The following is a 20,813-nucleotide window of genomic DNA, read 5'->3' on the forward strand; positions in this document are numbered from 1 at the left end:
GAAAAATAGGAGGAATTTGTTTACCAGCTTCCTGCATAATATTCAGACATCTGGAGCTGCGAGGTCTGGCTGGCGCTCCTGGGGGACAGCAAATACATCAAGGACAATTAGACAAGCGGGGAGCTGCAGCCGTCAGGGAATTCCCAACCGTGGGGAACGGCTCCGAGCCAGCCCCGGCACCCCCATCCTCCCGGGGCTCCCCTGCTCTTCCTCCTCTCCCTGACAAGCTCTTCCCTGCTCCTTTCATCATCCTGGGAACGGGCTGACTCCGCGATCTTTGAGGGTTTTTCCCTAAATTATCTCCCGACCTGTGGCTGCCGTGGGCTGCAGGTGCGTGGTGCCCATCCTGGGTGGGTTCTCCCGCAGCAGGGCTGGCACCCTCAGGAAAAGCAGTTTTTGTGGAATGGAATTGCTATCTGTGCCTCCCAAGGGTGATTTAGGCTCTTTTTAGGGAGTGGGAATACCTGGTCACCACCCTGGCGTGTGAGCCCTCCCTTCTGGCTGCTGTCACACCCCTGGGGGGACAAACTCCTTCCTGGGGGCTCCTCTGGGCTCCTGCCAGCCCTCAAAACCCAGGGATTGCCATATGAGAGCCAGGGAGCTGCAGTCCCCCTGGGGCTGCTCCTCAGCTGTGACACAGATGGGTTATTGATGATTTTCTGTTTCTTATTTAACAGCTTGAGATCAGCAGAGAGAGACTGTGTGGTTTGATTGAAATCAGCCAAGGAACTGCTTTTAATCATGATTTAAATAGGAAAAAAAAAGTGAGAAACGTTGGTTTAAGTAATCGGTTTTTAAATTTGCTTTGCATTTGGGCTTTTTGTGTTGCCTAAGTAAAGGTCTGTCTCCTTTAGGGGTGTCCTGGAACCAAAATTCTCTTTGTAACACATTAGGGCCAAAGATCACGTGGTTTCCACTTGTGATTTTGTGAACATCCTTTAATTTAATTTAATTTTTGTACAAAACCCACTTATCTGCTGTATTTTTACTCTTTTTCTGTTGCCTGTGTTCTGTAATTCCTGGTATCAGCCAGGAGGTGACTGGAAGGCAGCCAGGGACACTTTTTCCTGGAGATAATACTTTTCCTTCAACACAGACGTGAGAGAAGATGCTTAAATAGATTTGACAGCAGGGCACGAGGCTGGGGCAGCCTTTGGGAGCACTCAGGTGAGCCCAGGCCGGGGGATTTGGGAAGGGATGGGGGTCCCTGAGCCACCTGGCAGCCCCAGGAGCCCCCCAGGAGCTCCCCTGACCTTCTGCTTTGTAAATTAGCAGATCTCACCCTCTCACACCTTTGGGCAAAGAAACATGTCCAAATCCAGCTTGGACAGGCCTGGGAGAACCTGGGACAGGGGAAGGTGTCCCTGGGCATGGCAGGGGTGGCACTGGATGGGATTTAAGGTCCCTTCCAGCCCAAACCAGTCTGGGATTCTGGGATTCAGTGGAACTGTGGGCAACAGGGAGGGGAAGCACAGGCGGACCCCCAGAAATGGTTAATTTTGGATTAATTTAATTCAATTTATTTTATTCCCTTCCGCTTCTGAGAAGTCCTTCTGGCCAAGCTGGTGGCAGCATGGGCTGGGGTGGGTTTTGGGGACCCTGCCCCCTGGGCTGGGCTCCATGGATGGTTTGCCTGTGGATGTTTCCACAGGAGAGGGGCAGCTGAGTTACTGCTGGGGCCAAATGGGTCTCCTGAGCTCACGGAGCTGATTCCAGCCCGGCTGCTGCTGCTCCAGAGGGACCTCTGATCCCTCTCCTGGGGATTTAGGGAATTCTGGAATGGCTGTCCAGGGAGGTCAGACGGTGCAGTCCCCATCCCTGGGTGTGTTTAACACAGCCTGGATGTGGCACTGCGTGCCAGGGTTCAGTTGGGGGTTGGGGCTGGGCTGGACTCCATGGTCCTGGAGGTCTCCCCAGCCTGGAGATTGTGTGAGTCAGAGTTCATGCACCTGGCAGCACCCCAGGTGAGGATGGAGCCGTGGCAGGAGCACCCCCAGCTTTCTGAAGGGTCGATCAATACCTGCTGCTGCTGCAAAGGTTACGCTGGGAGCTCTCCCTGCAGATAAAACAGAACATTATGTCTTCTTCAGACTGGCTCAGAATTGCAAATCCTGGAGTGAGACACGCTGGTCCGTTTCCATGTGGGGTTCAGTGCCCAGTTCCAGCTCCAGGGGATGCAGTCCCACCCTCCCAGGCTGCTCTCCTCCCTCCCCTGCCGGTGGCACTCTTGGGGCTGGAGCTCAGCGGTGTCCTTGGTTCTGGGGCTGGAATAGGATTGTTGTGTGTGCCCGAGCTGCGAGGAGAGCTGCTGGCACTGCGTGTGGGGTCAGAGTCACCCTGGGGCAGGGAGAGCTGGAAACACCAGGGCTGGGGCTGAGGGCAGCACTGGGGCAGGGAGAGCTGGAAACACCAGAGCTGGGGCTGAGGGCAGCACTGGCAGAGCTGGAAACACCAGAGCTGGGGCTGAGGGCAGCACTGGGGCAGAGCTGGAAACACCAGAGCTGGGGCTGAGGGCAGCACTGGGGCAGGGCTGGAAACACCAGAGCTGGGGCTGAGGGCAGCACTGGGGCAGGGAGAGCTGGAAACACCAGAGCTGGGGCTGGAGGCTCCGGCGGGGATGAGCGCACCGATGCCAGCCCGCGGAGCCGCAGGGCCGAGCGATGCTCCACGAGCAGTGCTGGAGCTCCTTCCTGTGGTGGCAGCGATGAGTTACTGCCTGCGGAGCAGCGGCCGGGAAGGGCCCGGGAATGCCGCCCATGCCGGGATCCCTGCGGTCCCGGCGGGCTCAGGACGGAGTGTCCCCATGGACAGAGCCCCGGGCCAGCTGGGCGGTCACTCAGGCGTGTCCCTTAAATAATGTCATTTTCTGTCACCGTTAGGTCGGATGTGAAATGCACACACGTGATCAGGGTCCAAGAAGAAAAAGATTTTTTATTCTGTGTGTTCTCCAGCTTATATACTCTTAACAAAGCGTGATCTTAAGTCATTAATTACATCACAATAACTTATTATATTCATTGGTGCAGAGCAATTAACGTCAATATAATTGGCAAAAGTTTTACAGAAATTTAATACGGCACGAATACACATCTACTTATGCACGTAGCCTGGCTCACAAAAATGTCCATGTATCTTTTCTAATCCATTTCCATGCTGACGGCCTTGTCTTCTTCCTTGCTATGGACACACTCGAAAACCATCAAATTGTTATTTCTTCTGTTAACTCAGCTTTGCGTGCAGGCCAGCTGTCAAGGTGCTCCATAATTTTCTCACTGGTGTCCCACACCTTCCCAGGCAGGAGTGGATCTGGGGCAGGCAGCTCTGCCCAGCCCTGGCCACAGCAGCAGCAGCAGGGATGGGCAAGTGCTGCCCGCAGACCTTCAAGAGAACAGAATCTGGCCCTCCATGCTCTCTTGATGTGTTTTTTGTATGCAAATAAGGTTTGATTTGTGAACTTTGAGCAGTTTGCAGAGGAGTTTATCAGTGTTGTGTTGTTGAGTTTATACTCCTTTGGTCATCACTGGGCATTGGGAAAGCACAGAGAACATTATTTATATTATTTTAAAAAATCAAGGAATTCAGGCATCTGCTACTGGCCAGGAAAAGAGACAATCAAACCAAAGCCACGTTTGTAATCATGCTCAGCAGTATTTTTAGGAGAAGTAATTACTAAAATAATCAACAGGCGTGGATGGGATTATTAATGACAGCGATAGCCTGGAATATCCATCCCTCCCTTGCACGGAGCAGCTAGCTGGGGGGGTGGAATGAGCAGCTCTGGGGCTGTGGAGTGCCAAGCTCACACTTGGATTTTGTTGTCTCAGCTGAGGAGTTTTGGGGGGAGCAGAAACAGCCCCACTGCTGCCTGGCCGGGTGGGGATTCTGAACCCAGCACTCTCCTATCCCATGCACTGATTTTGCTCTTGCTGCTCTGAAGAAACGAAATGTAAGTTATTAATGAATTCCTTTTAATATGAGCATTTATATGCGTCGAGCTGGGCGAAACTCAAAGCGAGGTGGAAAACATCCAGGCTGCGTTACCACAGGGATGGGACACTGGGGGGGTACGAGTGTACAGCACAGGCTTCCCTGGCTGCAGGCTGGCACCCAGTGCCTGGACGGACAGGGCTGGGAGCACCTGGCACAGTGGGAGGTGTCCCTGCCATGGCAGGGGTGGCACTGGGTGGGATTTCAGGTCCTTTTCCTGCTCTGGGATTCTGTGACATCTGTGGCGATGCTCGCGCTGCTCCGCAGAGCTTACCCAGCCCCACCCGCCAAAATGAGGAGGTGCAAAGCTGCTTTAGAGAGAAAACAGCGCTACAGAGATACAGCAGGTCCAGCTGCAGCTCCCTGAGCCCCCTGGCTCTTCATTCAGGGCCAGGCGCTGCGCTCAGAGCCAAGGGAGGAGAGCAGGACTGGGAGGAGGTGGGAGCCAACCCCTTCCTCGCTTCTGGAACAGGAGCAGCGGGAATAAAATGCCACTTTTCTGGCACTAATGAACGTGTGGCGGTGAAGGAATAGCTCTGTGCCCATAGGAAGTCTGGATTTTCAGCTACTGTTTAAGTTCCTTTTCTTCCAAAAGTGCTGGTGAGGCTCAGTCCTGTCATCCACTTCCTCTTACAACCGCCGCCGACTTCAAAGGAAATCCTGCTGGCAAAATAGCTACAGAATTGTGTCAGGAGTTTATTTGCTCCCAAGATTAGATAATTAATGAAGATAGAATATTAAAATTACATTTACATAAAGCTAAGGGTAATCTTAAAGCGTTCTATTATTTTGTAAATGACCCGAAGTTTGTAACGCATTTATAATGATGAATCAGGAGACGAGGCCTTTCAAATGAGGAAGTACAATTTATAATCTCACTTTCCTTCATTATTTATTCATCCTGCTGTTGAATCATCTGCTCTTCAGAACCTGAAAAGCCAAGGAGCTCCCTTTACCTGCCACTGTTACTCTACAAGGAAACCAAGTTTTGTGTTTGAGTCAGTCCCAAGCACAGGGTGAGGGGAACTCCACACAGATCCTTGTCCTGGGCCCAGTGTGGGTGAAATTCCTACAATTCCAGCCTGCTTTGGGTGGGAAGGACCTCAAAGGTCATAATTTTCCACCCCTGCCCTGGCAGGGACACCTTCCCCTGCCCCAGGTGCTCCAGCCCCAGTGTCCAGCCTGGCCTTGGGCACTGCCAGGGATCCAGGGGCAGCCCCAGCTGCTCTGGGCACCCTGTGCCAGCCCTGCCCACCCTGCCAGGAACAATTCCTGCCCAAAATCCCATCCAAGCCTGTCTTCCTTCAGCTGACAGACACAAATTCCACAGAACTTCTGCTGTCTGGCTCTCCCTTCAGGTTCAGTCTTTGCTACACCTGGATTCCCGAAGATGTAGTGATGGTAAAACCAGACATTTTTTATTTTCAGCATAAAGCCATGGAAATAATGATTCCTTTCCACTCTGGAACTGTGTTTGTAGCATTGCCCCGAATGATTGCCCCTGTATGAACTCATGGCTCTGCTCCTTCCCAACAAGCCTCTCACCCAGCAGAGCTTTATTTAACCCCACTGCCCATTTCTGGGTGCAGCAATTTCCCAGTGCTGAATTTTCAGCACACAAACCAGACTGCCCCTGGATCCCTGGCAGTGCCCAAGGCCAGGCTGGGGCTGGGAGCACCTGGGACAGGGGAAGGTGTCCCTGCCATGGCAGGGGTGGCACTGGGTGGGGTTTGGGGTCCCTTCCCACCAAAACCATTCCAGGATTTTATCCCAAGTCTGGCTCTCAGTGGGAACCAAGAGCTCAGGAGAAGGAAATCAAAGCTGCTCCAGGAGCATTACCTCATCCCAAACAGAGCAATAAGGCCCCAAAATCTCCTGCTGTAAGAGCTGGCACTAAACCTGACCCACCTTGCTGCTCTCAGTACCGAGAGCAACACTGGGGTCAAGAAATGACAGAAAATCATCTCTCCCCTTCCCTGAAGTAACTGTCCCAGGCTGGGGAAGTGATTTGCTGCACACAGGGACTGAGAAAGCAGAGTTTGGACAGGGCAGGATTTTGAGACTCAGCTTTTACCAGGACTGGAATGACTTCAACAGGATGCTCAGCACAAGTGATGGAACCCTGGCCATAAATTCAGACAGAAAACTCAGAATGTTATTTACTAGCTACCCTAAATCACCCAATTTTCAGTGAAATAGCCTCCCTTCACCAAAAAACTCACACCAGCTATTTCCCATTGCTTACAAACTCTGCTAAAAACTCCTCAGAATTCTTTCCCTTCTCGGCTTTGCCCAGAAATGCACATTTCAAAGCTTCCCAGGCTCTTTCCTTGCTGAGCTACTGAGTCAGGGCCTGAAGCATCTGGCACTTGCTGGGAGGTGTTGAGTTCAGGGAACTTAACTTTTATTTAAAGGCTTTTTACGTTCAGGACTCAAAGACAGCAGCACCCTGTTGGTGCAGGGAGTGCTGAGGGGTTGGGGATGGATTCCTGACCTTCTCCTCGTGCCTGTGAGGATGAGGGTGCTGAGGATGAAGGCTGCTGCTCAGGAAGCTGCTCATGAGCAGAGGGAGGGCTTGGGAGGCTCAGGGAGGATTTTGACTGTGTGATTTTAGCTGTGCTCTGCCCTGCTGGAATGTTCACATTGCATTGAACTCTTTGTTATTCCCAGGGCATGGACAAGCCTGGCTTAGGGCACCACTGACAAAAGGAGAGGTGAGTTGACACTTCTTTATTAATTAAGGCATAATTAATAAATCAGGATTGAAGCTGTGGCTGCCCCTGGATCCCTGGCAGTGCCCAAGGCCAGGCTGGAGCACCTGGGGCAGGGGAAGGTGTCCCTGCCATGGCAGGGGTGGCACTGGGTGGGCTTTGAGGTCCCTTCCCAAATCAATTGGAGATTCCATGTAATTAACAGGTAAATGTTAATGGTTTGAGGGGGAAAAGCTTCCCAAGGAGCTGGGTGGAGCTGGAGCATGGCTGGGCTTGGAACAAGTGGAAAGGGGAAGGACCTGGGTGGTCAAGGCCTGCCGGAATTTCATTAATCAGTGAGCACAGTGCCTGCTCAGGGCCATCAGTGCCAGCCTGGGGTGACAGCCCAGCACGTGGGGACAGATTCCAGCTGGGACCTGCACGTGGGGACAGCTGAGGCTGATGCCACAGGCCTGGAACCCTCCGCAGAAGAGGAAAAGCCTTGGTGCTGCTGCAGGTCCGTGCTCCATCTGAGCCTTCCCGAAACTTCACAGGCCTCTCACTGTGCAATTACAGGAGGATTTTAGTCTGATTAGACATTAAAAACTCCCCTCTCCAAAGAAACTCAAAGATCAGAGACATCTCCTTTCAAGTATTACACTGAAATTTGAACACTCCTGCTGCTTATTACAAAATGTTTCTGCAAGGCACTGTGGAACTCATCGACTCAATACTTTTATTGTCAGAATTGTTTTGTTTTCTCTATAAATCCAAGCATTTCACTTCCATACCCTTCTTTTTTTATGAAAATGTTGTTAGGGAAGTTTTAGTCACAGCTTGAGCAGGATGCACAGTCACAAGCCACTGCTGTGGGTACATTACCAGGACCGTGAGAATCACAACCAAACACAAAATAAATGACATGTTTGTCCTTCAGCTGGGTGAAAATGGGAATGCAAAGTCTAGAGTCTTATTTTTCCTGATCCCCACAATTCTCTAATCTTATCAAATATACATTCCCATATTCCAAGGCAGCCTGATAAAGCAGCTTGCAAGAAATAAGTTGCATTAGATTGTGCAGAGCACATTTTCCTGGGAAATCCAATTTCACAATCATGTTCTGGTGACATTTAGCCATTGCTTAGTGCAGCAAGGGTTCCTCGGGTATTTGAAACACTGAGTCCTGTGGCAGGAGGACCAGGGCAGGGATTGTCCCCCTGTGCCACCACTGGGACCTCAGTCCAGCTCTGGGTTCTCCAGGAGAGCCCTGCAGGACCAGGGCAGGGAGGACCAGGGCAGTGACACCACTGGGACCTCGAGGGTTCAGTCCAGCTCTGGGTTCTCCAGGAGAGCCCTGGAGGGGCTGGAGGAGAGCAGGGCAGGGAATGGAGCTGGGAAGGGGCTGCAGTGACAGGGTGCACTCTGGGGTCCGGGAGGTCCTGTCCCTCCTCAGGGATCCTGCCCACTCCTTCCCCAGCCCCTGCTCTTCCCGGCTTCCCTCACCCTCTGCGGGCAGGGAAGGATCACTCCCCCTGGAGCCCAGACTCCCAGCAGAGCCCGGCTCCAGGGGCTGCTGGCCGTGGCACAGCTGCACAGGGAGCGTGCTGTCCCTGTTTGTCTGGGAGTGCAGGTGCCTCCAGGTTCATAAATCTGTATGCAGTAGTAGGGGTTCTCTACCAGCAATTCATTTTAATTATGTGAGACATAAAAAGACCACCTACAGATGAGACAATACAGCTGTAAGATTCTCAAGGTTACTACGGGGAATACTTCATAACTGAAGTATGTTTTCCCCGAGGAATTTGACTACCATTTGATTTAATTTTTAATTTTTACATTTTAATCAAAAATAGATCAAATGGTGGTGTTGTCCCCTGGGAACCATACTTCAGATATGAAGCAGTCCATGTTCCTTTTAAATATGTAAAGCTGCCATTTATGTATAACTCATGAATGACACCCTGTGTTGCAAGCAAATATCACGCGGCGATTTCGGGATCGTTGCAGGAACAACACCACAATCACACCAAAATATCAAAATATGCCCCAGCACAGAGCCAGCAGCACCCAGGGATGCCCTGACAGCTGATCCTGCCCATGCCCAGGGGAAGGAGAAGCCCCAGGATGGAAGATGAGCCCGTGGAGGTTGTGCTGATCCCCCTGGGTGGAGGAGCAGGGGAGGAGCAGCTCTGGGAGCTGGGCTTGGGTCAGGAGCAGAGTTTGGGACACCAGAGCCAAGCACGGCTGCTCCAGGCTTGGGGAGGCTGCACAGGGGCTGGGGACAAGGATGGAGGGACAGGACACAGGGAATGGCTCCACTGCCAGAGGGCAGGGCTGGATGGGAGATTGGGAATTGGGAATTGTTCCCTGGCAGGGTGGGCAGGGCTGGCACAGGGTGCCCAGAGCAGCTGGGGCTGCCCCTGGATCCCTGGCAGTGCCCAAGGCCAGGCTGGACACTGGGGCTGGAGCACCTGGGGCAGGGGAAGGTGTCCCTGCCATGGCAGGGGTGGCACTGGGGGGGATCTGGGGTCCTTCCAACCCAGGCCAGTCTGGAATTCTGTGACAAGAAGCAGCCTCAAGCTGGGCCAGGGGAGGTTCAGGATGGAACTTGGGAAAATTCCTTCCTGGAAAGGGCTGGAGTGCCCAGCCCTGTGGAGGTGGCACTTGGGGACATGGTCAGTGGTGGCCTGGGCAGGGCAGGGAAGGGCTGGACTCCATGGGCTCAGAGCCTTTTCCAACCTGAACAATCCTGTGACTCTGTTGCACCCTCCTGGCATTTTTTATTTTCCTGTGATTTTAAACAGTGTGGCCACTGCTTTTTTTGCTTCCTTGAGAAGGGCTGGGAACAGCCCAGGAGGGGAGAGGAAAGGCCGAGTCCTGGTGTCCCCGGGGTGGGGGAGCTGCTGGAGCCCTGGGAAATGAGGTGACAACTCCTGCTGTGCAGGAATCCCCAGCCAAGTCCCTGTGCCCAAAGCTGCAGCCTGGTCCTGCTCAGAGCACCAAGCCCAGGAAAGGACAGGCAGGGACCCGGAGTGGAAGCTGGCTGTGGGAGGAATGCCCAGTGTGAGTGTTAATTGGGTAATTATCTGCAGCAATCAGGGCAAAGGCAGAGTTGTTTATGTGTGACTCTGAATCTGCCAACACAGGGTGTCACACCACCCTCCCAGGAGAGCTGCTGGGGTTTTAAGCAACTAATTTAGACATAAACACCACGGGTTTGAAATCTAGTCAATAAATTATAATATCTAAAATAAACAAAAATAAATTTAAATACATTAACTCTATTCAACACATAAGTCTTGTCTTGTCAGATCCACGTTGCCTTTAAACTCCACTTACCCAATATTTTGATTTTCCATCTTTTTTTGGCAGTCAAGATGCCAAGTGGACCTGTAATTACCATCAAATTAATAAACTGAGCACCTAAACCTACTACAAAGATTTTACATGACATAAATAATATATTTATTCTCCTCATCAGAGGTTTTATTTACCTTTATTCCTCAGAAATCATTCATGGAATAACACAACCAGACAATTCCATGCTGTAGCCAAAGTGGTGTTTAATGCTTCTGCTTTTATAAGGAACAATTTAAAAAATACAAAGTTAAAAATAAGAATTAGATCCTTTAAACCTGAATTAAAAACAGGCCAGGGGCCTTTCTCGCTATATACAGGTAAATAAAGCATCACTCTGGTTATTCTGTGTACAAACCACAGCAGTAGGAAATACAAAGTTTACTTTTTTTTTCATCAAGAAAACAAAAATTCAGAGTTTACAAGGCATACAAAAATAACTCTGTGGTTCCACTGCAGATTTGACACAAATCTGCTTTAAAGGAATATTCACTGCCCCAGCCTGTGCCAGCTTTACGATCCTAGAAAATCCCAAAATAAATTACAAACACATCTATTTTAAAAAGTATCACCATTAAAAGCCTTCAGTGGAGCAGACAATTAAAGTCCAATTTGCTTCCAGCCTGACTGATTTAAAAAAGCACTCCTTGCCCTCTTGGAAAACATGGAGCAAGGAATCTCATCTGAGAGGAAAAGTTCACTTTGGAATTGATCCAGGAGCTTCTGCCTTCCAGTGTGGGGAAAATTCAGGATAATGGGGGGTCTGAGAGGAGTTAAAGGTGATTTTATTCAGAGTTTAGGAGGAGTGGGAACACCTGGGTGTGACCTGCAGGGAGCAGCTCCAGGGGCTCCCCAGAATGGAGCTGAAATGTGCCAGGGCAGCAGCTGCCCTGCCGTGGGAGCACCTGGGTGTGACCTGCAGGGAGCAGCTCCAGGGGCTCCCCAGAATGGAGCTGAAATGTGCATTTCTGCAGAGCAGGCTGGGCAGCCAGGGAGCAGCTCCAGGGGTGAGGACAGCTCCCCAGAATGGAGCTGAAATGTGCATTTCTGCAGAGCCAGGGGCAGCCCTGGCACAGGGGGCACAGAGCAGCTGGGGCAGTGCCCAAGGCCAGGCTGGATGGGGCTGGGAGCACTGGGACAGGGGGAGGAGCTGGATGGCCCTTTCCAGCCCAAAGCAGGCTGGAATTCTGCAGGGAGTGGGAACTGGGACAGCTGGAAATGAGGGCAGGCTCCTTTGCACTGCCCGATGCCCCTTTTGGGGCTCACTCCCAGCACAGGTGGCACTAGGAGGAGAATATATTTTATTTATTGATTTAAATATCAGCACTGACTTGCTCAGCTTTCACCTCTGTGCTCCTGGAGAATTCCCAACACAGAGAGCCCAGCCTGGGAAACATCCCAGTGTGGGAAACACCTGGGAATTCCCAGTGTCCCAAAGTCCCTGCCAGCCTGGCTGCACGTGGCATTTGGGACGGGAGAAGGATGTCCCTGCTCACCCAAAAGCAGGATCAGGTGCTCCTGGTTTGCCCAGCTGTGGAGCTCAGGAATCCCCTGGATGAAATGCAGTGAAACCCCTGCCCCGTGCCCACTGACAGGGGTTAAATTTATTTAAATAAATTAAATAAATGAGCAGCACACAAATACTGAGGTTACTCAAGGAGCACATGAGGAAATAAACCTAAAACCAGACCTGCACTAAACTGGCATTCAGATTTTGGTTAAAAAAAAACCCAAAAGTTCCCAAAAATCCCATTAAAATTCTGCTGCAGCCACCAGCTGGGAGCAGCCCTGGGATTCACATTTCAGACCAGTGCTGGAAAAGCAGGATTTAAAAGGATGTGCCACAAACCCCACCAGGAGCAGAAGGAAAACCAGAAAGGAACCAGCTGGCTCTTGGTTTTATCCCAGTCCAGACCAGATCCAAGTTTAAAGCAAACAGAGGAAATGTTGACACAGGTATCTGTGCACTCCTGAACATGATAAAATGGGAGTTATTTAAGGAAAAACCACTTTTTGCTTTGATAATCCACAGATTCCCTGTGTTTTAAACTTGATCCCATACTTTTGCCTGATGTATTCTGGCAGAAAACTCTTCCATCACAGACTCTGAGTCCAGTTTTGGTATTCCCCTCTTTGAACACCTGAAATTTTGACTATATTTGACAAATTTTTGATCAGCCCTAATCATTACCTGTCGCACTTGAGGTTTTGAGTGATTCTGCAGGAACTAAACCCGTTTAGCCCCTTACATTGAATCAGATATTTCAGCTTTTGCAGCACACAAACTGCTGTTTATCCACCTTTTTTAAAAAAATACTGCTTTGATGACCAGGATTTTTAAAAAGACAAGGGTGGGGGATGTAAAAATGAATTCCCCACAAATTCTGACCCCCAGATCTTGGTATTGAGTATGTAAATACTAACTTGAAAGTATTTATTCTAAATTCAACTAAAATTTTTATTGGCTTGGAGGAAACTTTTTTTTTTTTAAACCGAAATCTGAATGCCAATGAAGTGCAGGTCTGCTTTTAGACTCAGCTCCTCATGTATTACTTAATTAAACTCAATATTATGTGATATCCATTGATTTAATGAGAATATCTCGACTCAGTGCTGACTCCAACTCCACACATAACATGGGAAGGATTCAAGGACTGCAAAAAACCTTTGCCTGTGGATTTTGCAGCCTGATAACCCCCAAAATTAACCTTTCAGAGGTTAATTAACCTGTCCTCAGATCTGTGCCAATAAAAGCCTGTTGGGTGACAAGGTCAAGCCTTTTTAAACAGATTTTTTTTGGGAATTTAATGTAAGCTTCAGTAGGATTTTTTCCTGGACTTCACAGCTGCAAAGCCACTTAAAAATGAAGATTTGTGTCCTCCCATTCCTGCCTGTGGCCCTGCACAAGGAGGATTTTCCAAAGCAGCATTTTCCAAGGGGGTCAGGGCTGTTGGGAAAACCTTTGGAATCAGCACAAGCTCTGGCTCAGTCCCAGGTGAAGCCTGGGCCCACAGCCAGCTCAACTTAACCAGTCTAAAACATGAAATCTGCCTTTCCTTGTCCTTTCTGGACAAATTCTGAGCTACCCAAACATGAAATCTGCCTTTCCTTGTCCTTTTAAAACAATTTCTGAGCTACCTAAACATGAAATCTGCCTTTCCTTGTCCTTTTAAAACAATTTCTGAGCTATCTAAACATGAAATCTGCCTTTCCTTGTCCTTTCTGGACAAATTCTGAGCTACCCAAACATGAAATCTGCCTTTCCTTGTCCTTTTAAAACAAATTCTGAGCTACCTAAACATGAAATCTGAATTTTCTTGTCCTTTTTAAAACAAATTCTGAACTAGTTAAACATGGAATCAGCCTTTCCTTGTCCTTTCTGGACAAATTCAGAGCTACCTGAGGGGCAGAAGCGTTTTGGGCAGGTGTGGAGTTGCAGGGCATGGTGCCCAGAGGGGCAGCAGGGCAGGGGGTGCTGAGGCAGGCAGGGCAGAGCCCAGGATCAGCTGCATCCTGGGCATCCCAGCAGGAAATCAGAGCTGCTCCTCTCTGTTTCTAGAAGCTCAGGATGTGACTGAAGTGGCCCTGGAATGAGAAAATCTCAGGTCAGTACAAAGGAGCTTGGCAAAAAGGCTTTTCCTCACTCTTCATTTTCAAATTTTATTTGAAATCGCTGAGTACCACCACAAATATTCCTTTTTTTTTGTTCCCTCCAGGGATGAATGGAAATAAATTAACACAATCAATGTCTGCTCAGTCACAGCTCCTGATGGAAACTCTGATGGAAACTTTGCCTTTAATTCCATAAATCAGAGATTTTGCTATGAACATCCAGCATTTCCTCACACCTCTCCTCATTTTGGCTCTGGAAGGAGCAATATTTTCAATATTTTAGCTATTCCTCAGAAAGGAAATATCCAATTACAAAAAAAAAGGAGATAGAATGAGATTCCTGAATATTTTGTTATGATCCAGTAAATCAAGGAGACATAAAACTGGGTGGAGGAAGTGTTATATTATTGTTTCTTTCAGTTACTTCCCAAATTCTGCTTTTTAGAGAGAATTTGACAAATGTGTTGAGAATCTCCAGATTTTCCAACTGTTGCTGGAAATATTAATTTGTGCTCTGCTGAAATTCTAGATCCATCTCCTTTATTTTTAATTTCCACGCTTTATTCCAGAGCAATGCAATTGTGAGGATTATTAACTTCATGTTGTAATGGGGAACAAGTCCCAGTCCTTTTTGTCCCAAAAAGCAGATTCCCACACTTACAGATTCTCCAGCAACACATCTCGGGCAGGGCTGGGAAATGCCTTTGCTCCCATGATTTTCCAAAATCTGAGGAACAAAACCAGACACAAATTCATCAAAAAATGAAAAATAAAAAGAAAAAAAAAGAGAAAAAAAGAAAAAAAGAGGGTAATTACTTGCAGCTTTATGATAAAATGTATTTGAGAAGTGATTTTGCAGCAAACCCACGGACAGTGGGCACTTACCAGGGAATTCTGCTTTGTCTTTGCAGCCCAGGGAGCAGAGTCAGGGAGGAGTTTCTGCCTGGAATCCAGGTCCATGGCACAGCCCACGAGCTGGGCACCAGGCTCCCGTGGAATGGTGTCCAGCAGCCTGCACACCCGCTTCTGGAACAGCCAAGAGCAGCAGTGACATCTCTGTGCCAGCACAGGCCCCCCGTCCTGGGAGTGTCCTGTGCCTCCCCAGGATGCCAGATGCACTGGGAGGAACACCAGGATAACAGTGGGCTATGTGGGACTAGGGCAGAACAGCAAGGTCTGGGTTTCCCTCTGCCCCTCGTGCTGGGAGAGCAGGAATTCTGTACCTCACACGTCCCTGGGGGCAGGAATTCTGTACCTGACAGGAATTCTGTACCTCACACCTCCCTGGGGCAGGAATTCTGTGTCTCACATCTCCCTGGGAGCAGGAATTCTGTACCTGGCAGGAATTCTGTACCTCACACCTCCCTGGGGCAGGAATTCTGTACCTCACACCTCCCTGGGAGCAGGAATTCTGTACCTGACAGGAATTCTGTACCTCACACCTCCCTGTGCCCCTGTGAGCAGGAATTCTGTACCTCACACCTCCCTGGGGGCAGGAATTCTGTACCTCACACCTCCCTGTGCCCCATGAAATCCCTGGGAAAAGGCATCCCTGAGCCTCCACCCCAGCAGGACCTGGCATGGGGCTGATCCAAGGAATTGTGTGGAAGGAGGATTAAATCCAGGAAACAGAAGGAACAGCCTTGGATCCCTGCTCCCAGTGAGGGGAACATCCTTGAAAGGATGTTTTGTGCCTTCCCTGAACACAGGCACCTTCTCCCAGAGCTATTCCATCCACTCACTTCTCCTGGAGCTGTGCCTGAGCCCTGCCCAGCACCAGGGGCTCCCAAACTGCTGCTCTGAGCAGCACGCTGGGAATGGGGAGCTTCAGCTGCAAATCCATGGAAAAACCACGTGGAAACCTCCAGAAGAACATCCCTGGGCTGAGAGCACCCCTGGAAAGGGAGGGTGACCCACACCCAGGCAGGGCTCCCTGGAACTGCCCAGGAAATGAACACAAACACGGGAATTCCCAAACTGACACGGATTGAGGGCCTGAATGCCAGAGACACTCACACACTTGGGATGTTCCTTCCCAAAGAAACTTTGTTTAAGGAATCCCAACATCCCATTTCTCCAGGAAGCTGTGCTGGCACAGAACTAACAGACTACTGAAGCACACAAACGGACTTTAAAGTTGGAATAAGTTGTGGAAAACCAAAAATGGATCAATGCACCCAGAACCTCAGCAGGAAACAGCTGAGATGGGACCAGCAGGAAGGGAGGCAGGATATCAGGATGGGAAGGGAATCCAAAAGTGAAATATGTACTGCAGTAAGAAAAGGAATAATGCAATAAAAGTCTGGGGAGGTCCTCTAAATCCTTGAGATTGCCTCCCACTGGGAAAATATCCCCTGCTCTGCTGCTGCAGAACTCCTCCTTCACTGCAGGGAAAGGCAAAGTGCAGCAGCAAACGGGGAATATGTGTCAGATGAGGGGCCAAAGGGAAAAATTACCCAATGCCCCCCTCCAGAAGGAATTTGGCAGATTGAAAATAAACTCTAGGTATTGTTTTGGGGGTTTGCTCAGTGTCAGGAATTCAGCACAGGAGGAGACAAACTCATCCCAATGCCAGCCTGGGGGAGCTTCTTGCTCAGGGGAGACTCCAGCCTCTGGGATTGTCTGCTGGGGAAGAAGCAGCCACTGCAGAGCCCTGCCTGTGCCAGGGATCAGCAGCCCCTGCTCCAAAGGCAAGCAGGGACTGTTTGCTCGTGCCAGGGAATGATCTGGGCAGGCAGCTGGGAAAGGAGCAGGACACCAGCAAGAGGCAGGAACAACACATCTCCCTGCAGGGAAATCACCCTCACTTTCCTGTCCAGCTGAAAGCCCTGGGAAATCCACTCCTTTTCACTGATGGGATAAAGACCTCAGAGATGAAACCTCACTCATGCCAAACCCAGCTCCACTGGACACCCAACCTGAAGGAGCTGTAGGAAAAGTTCTGCTCATTTGTTGGGGTATTTTGGGTACAATTTAAAAGATTTTCTCCAACTTTACTATGTCCTTGTTGTGCAATTTCTGCTTTTTGAGCCCATTTTTAAAGCCAGCCTGTGTCCTGTTTGGGGTTCCAGCAGGCCTGTCCCACAGGTCTCCACAGAGCCCAGCTCCCCCTGGATCCCTGAGGAATGATCCCCCTGGGGAGATGCTCCCTGCTTTTTGCCCTATGGAAGCATGGCTCTGTCTGGGAAAGCACAGGGAATGTGAGATCCATGCAGATCCACCTGGGAAACTCTGCCTGAAGAGCAATCCAAACCAGGACACACTGAGAGCCCTGAAAATCTGATACTCCTCTAAGTCCAAATGCCTTAAAATCCAGCCTTCCAACCCAAACCAGCCTGGGATTCTGATTCCTTCCTCTCTGTCACCTCGGAGCCAGGAGAGCAGCAATAGATGGGATTAGTCAGGCTGCCTGGTAAAGAGGGTTTCAGCCGGAAAGAAAGAAAAAAATTAAATACGGAAAAAAAGAATAAAAAGAGGAAAAGAAAAAAATACCGGTAAGAAAAAAAGGGGGGAAAAAACAAAGCAGAGGAAAAGAAAAGGAAAAAAAAAAGGGAAGGAAAGAAAGGGAAAATATGTGAAAAGAAAAAAGGAAAAAGAAAAAAGGGAAAAAAAATGGAAAGAGTAATTAAAAATGAATAAAGGAAAAGGAAGAAAGGGAAAACCGAGAAATTCAAAAGGAAACAAGGAAAAGGAAGAAAGGGAAAAAGATATAAAAAAAGAACAGGGAAAATAAAACGGGAAAGTGAAAATGCAGGAAAATAAACGATGGAAAAGCAGGGGGAAAAAGCAAAACCCCGAAGCCTGTTGGGCTCAGTGCCCGGCCGGGCCGTGCTGCTCCCGATCCAGCACCACCGCGACAGTCGCGACACGGCCCGGGCGCGACGGGACCGGCACCGGCACCGGGACAGGGAACGGCACCGGGACAGGGAACGGCACCGGGCCCTGCCCGAGCCTCTGCCCCGGTGCCGTCCCCATTCCACTCACGCATTCCGGCTCCCCGGCTGGCCCCGGCCCGGGCGCCCCGCGCCGGCCCCGCACCGGCCCCGCGGCCATGGCGGCACCGGCACCGCCCCGGGACCCGGGATCCGCCCCCGAGACCTCCCCCCGACACCGGCACCGCCCCTGGAACCGGGATCAGCCCCGGGATCCACCTCCGGAACCGCCCTGGGATCCACCCCGAGACTGCCCCTGGAACCGGGATCCGCCCGGAACCGCCCCGGATCGCCCCCGGAACGGGCACCGGGATGCGCTCCTGGAACCGCCCCTGGATCCACCGCCGGAACCTCCCACCGGCACCGGGATCCGCTCCTGGAACCTCCCCTGGACACAGCCCCGAGCCCGGGATCCGCCCCGAGCCCGCCCCGGACCGGCCGGGGATGCGGTCCCGGTTCCGACACCGCCCCGGGGCGATCGCGGCCGCTCCGCGTCCACCGCGCAGCGCGGAGCCCGCCCGGACCACGGGATTGCCGCACTTGGAAGGGACCCCAAACCCCACCCAGTGCCACCCCTGCCATGCAGGGACACCTTCCCCTGCCCCAGGTGCTCCAGCCCCAGTGTCCAGCCTGGCCTTGGGCACTGCCAGGGATCCAGGGGCAGCCCCAGCTGCTCTGGGCACCCTGTGCCAGCCCTGCCCACCCTGCCAGGAACAATTCCCAATTCCCAATCTCCCATCTAAATTTGCCCACTGCCAGCTTAAAGCCATCCCCCGTGTGCTGTCCCTCCATCTCTCAGCTCCTTCAGGCACTGAAGGTCACAGAGCTCACCCCAATCCTTCTCCAGGCTGAACGATCCCCATTCTCCCAGCCCTTCCCACAGGGGAGAAGCTCCCTCCACCCTCTCTCATAGGACACTGCTGCCCTTCCAGTTGCACTGAGCAGTTTTGCAGGAGAGAACACAGATTATTATTCCCTGGCATCCCTTCCTTCTGGAGCTCATTCTGCACTCAGGATCCAGTTGTACTTCCAGGAGATGCTCTGTCACATTCCCTGGGCTCGAGGGCGTCTCACAAAAGATAATCCACAAATTCTTCTGTTTATCCTTTTTTTATTTAGCACTTGCCATGCCTGATAGCAGAATAGGCAAAATCCAGGTAAATCCAGTTTGCAGAACATCCCAAGTCCCTGCAGAGCTGGAACCAAACCCAAACCCAGCCACAACAAATCAGATTTATTTATTTCCAAGCCAGAGCTGCTTATGTGTCCTGCCAGTAAAGCTCTGGGGAGTGTTTTCCAGTGCCTGTTCCTGGGGAGAACAATGGGATGCACCACAAACCCCAGGAATTCTGTCCCACATCCACCTCAGTGTGCCAGCACGGGGCAGGGCATCCCATCCTGCAGGTGCCAGCTGTGCACCTGGCTGCTGTTGATGTGGACACACCTCCAAATTTCCACCGTGTCTTCTCCAGGTGAGCCCTGACCATGAAACCCCTCCAGGATGGGAACACGGACGTGCTGTCGCTGGCAGAGGGAGCTGGTTCCCCTCCATGCCATCAGCTGGACTTTCTGATTTTTATCTGACATGTTTTGCCCTGGATTTGCAGAGAAATTCCTTTGTACCACCCCAAAATCCCGTTTTTAGCTTTGGTGTGGAATCCTGAGAAAGTGAGGGCTCACAAGTCTCATTCTCCTCCCAGTTTCCCCCCTTTTTCTCCATCCTTTCTCTGCTGTTAACTCACTCATTTCACGGGGTTCCAGGTGATTTAAAAGGAGAATTTCTCAGAAGTACCTGGGTTGGAAGGAACCTCTTGAGGTGCTCCTGAAGCAGGATTGTGAGCCGAGGGGAAGCTCCTCTTCCAAAGATGAAGATCTCACACCCTGCCCCACTTTGGCCACCTCCAGAATTAAACCTGTTTGCCCCAAATAAATGGATTTAGGATCCACCAACTGCTCACAGCTTCCCCCCTTCCCTTGGCACTCCTTGCAGAGTGCTGGGAGACAGCCTCGGGATTTACAACTTTAATTGCAATTCCAAACCTGTTTGTTCTCTTTTATTGGGCCAAAGCTGAATGAGATCTTTAGAATTTCAGCTGGGCCCTTCATTTTACCATTTTTTCCAGAGGAAAATATCAGTATTTCCACGTTTTCCCAGTAAAACTCCCCATTATTTTGTTCTATTCTGTGTGTACATCTCTGTGACATTTAACCAGGAAAACTGCTGTCCTGCCAGAGCCTTTTCCCAGTGCTCTTCAGTAAATGTTTTAAAACTTAATTTTATTTCTTCATTTTGTTTTTAAATGTCTTCATTTAATACCAATTATATTTTAATATCTGAATAATAATATCGGAATAAAGAAAGGATGTAGCCACATAAGAAAAAGGTTGCTACGTGTATTCTGAAGTTATTATTTTTTATTTTACACTGCAATAAATACTATTTATGGACTGGATATATCTGTGGATATATCCTGAATACTTGGCAAGTTCCAGCTACTTCCAGCTGGAATTCCAGTCTCTCTCCTGTTATGTCTTTTTGTCTGTAGTATTAACAGCATTAAGCACCAGGAACTTTTCTGCCATGCAAGAAATGGTGGGATCAGGGCCTGGCTAGAACAGGAATTAGGTTAAACATCAATATTTCAGGGAATTCCCAGCTGGAATGTATCAGGTTAACCCTGTATCCATAGGGAAGGTGCTTTCACTCCTCCAGCTGGGCACTAAAACGTGGAAATTAGCACATGGAAAGGTGTTGGAGCCCTGGAAACTGAGAATTCCAGACTTTCTGTGCTGCCAGGCACTGACCCCCAGGAGAACACTGCACTGACCTGAGCCCCTGGAGAAGCTTCCAGAATGGAATGACAGAACTGGGGTTGTGGGTGTGGAGTTTGGATAGAAGTGTGTGCTATCACAGGGTGGAAAATGTAGAGTTTAGGGGTTTAGAATATAGGAATAGATATAAGGCAAGATGGAGGTTTTGGGGCGGAGACTGCTCCTTCTTCTTCACCTTTTTCTTCACAAGTTTAGGTAATATTGTGTAATTGGATAAGAAAGCCCACACTCCAGATCAAAGGTAGTTGGTTATTAAGTTAAAAGTAAAAATAATTTAGGTGCAATTTCTTAATTGGACAGTTTATCCTTAAAAGGCCTTGTAGAGAGAGAGATGGGGCTCCATTTTCAGTTTGTTGAAGTGCTGCAGAGCTCAGCGTTTGTGAGACTGTGACAGGGACAAAAA

At 50.1% G+C, this 20,813-nt stretch overlaps 2 long non-coding RNA genes across 5 annotated transcripts; both read right to left on the minus strand.

Moving 5' to 3' along the window:
• Window positions 1–2,928: 2,928 nt before the first annotated feature.
• On the minus strand, window positions 2,929–13,587 carry LOC120512733. Of its 4 annotated transcripts, none has more exons than XR_005630097.1 (4): window positions 10,951–13,587; window positions 10,172–10,860; window positions 10,017–10,067; window positions 2,929–3,520 (listed from the first exon to the last, which is right to left on the minus strand). It is a non-coding gene; the product is annotated as an uncharacterized LOC120512733 (long non-coding RNA). The 4 variants fall into 4 exon arrangements; XR_005630095.1 differs by lacking the exon at window positions 2,929–3,520 and adding an exon at window positions 4,648–4,662; XR_005630098.1 differs by lacking the exon at window positions 2,929–3,520 and adding an exon at window positions 7,225–7,239.
• Window positions 13,588–14,538: 951 nt separating this feature from the next.
• Window positions 14,539–17,672, minus strand: LOC120512734. The gene is made up of 3 exons (XR_005630099.1): window positions 17,631–17,672; window positions 16,868–17,055; window positions 14,539–14,672 (listed from the first exon to the last, which is right to left on the minus strand). It is a non-coding gene; the product is annotated as an uncharacterized LOC120512734 (long non-coding RNA).
• Window positions 17,673–20,813: the final 3,141 nt, after the last annotated feature.

Source organism: Passer montanus, unplaced genomic scaffold, assembly GCF_014805655.1.
Source record: "Passer montanus isolate IOZ18808 unplaced genomic scaffold, ASM1480565v1 scaffold77, whole genome shotgun sequence".
NCBI classification, from domain to species: domain Eukaryota; kingdom Metazoa; phylum Chordata; class Aves; order Passeriformes; family Passeridae; genus Passer; species Passer montanus.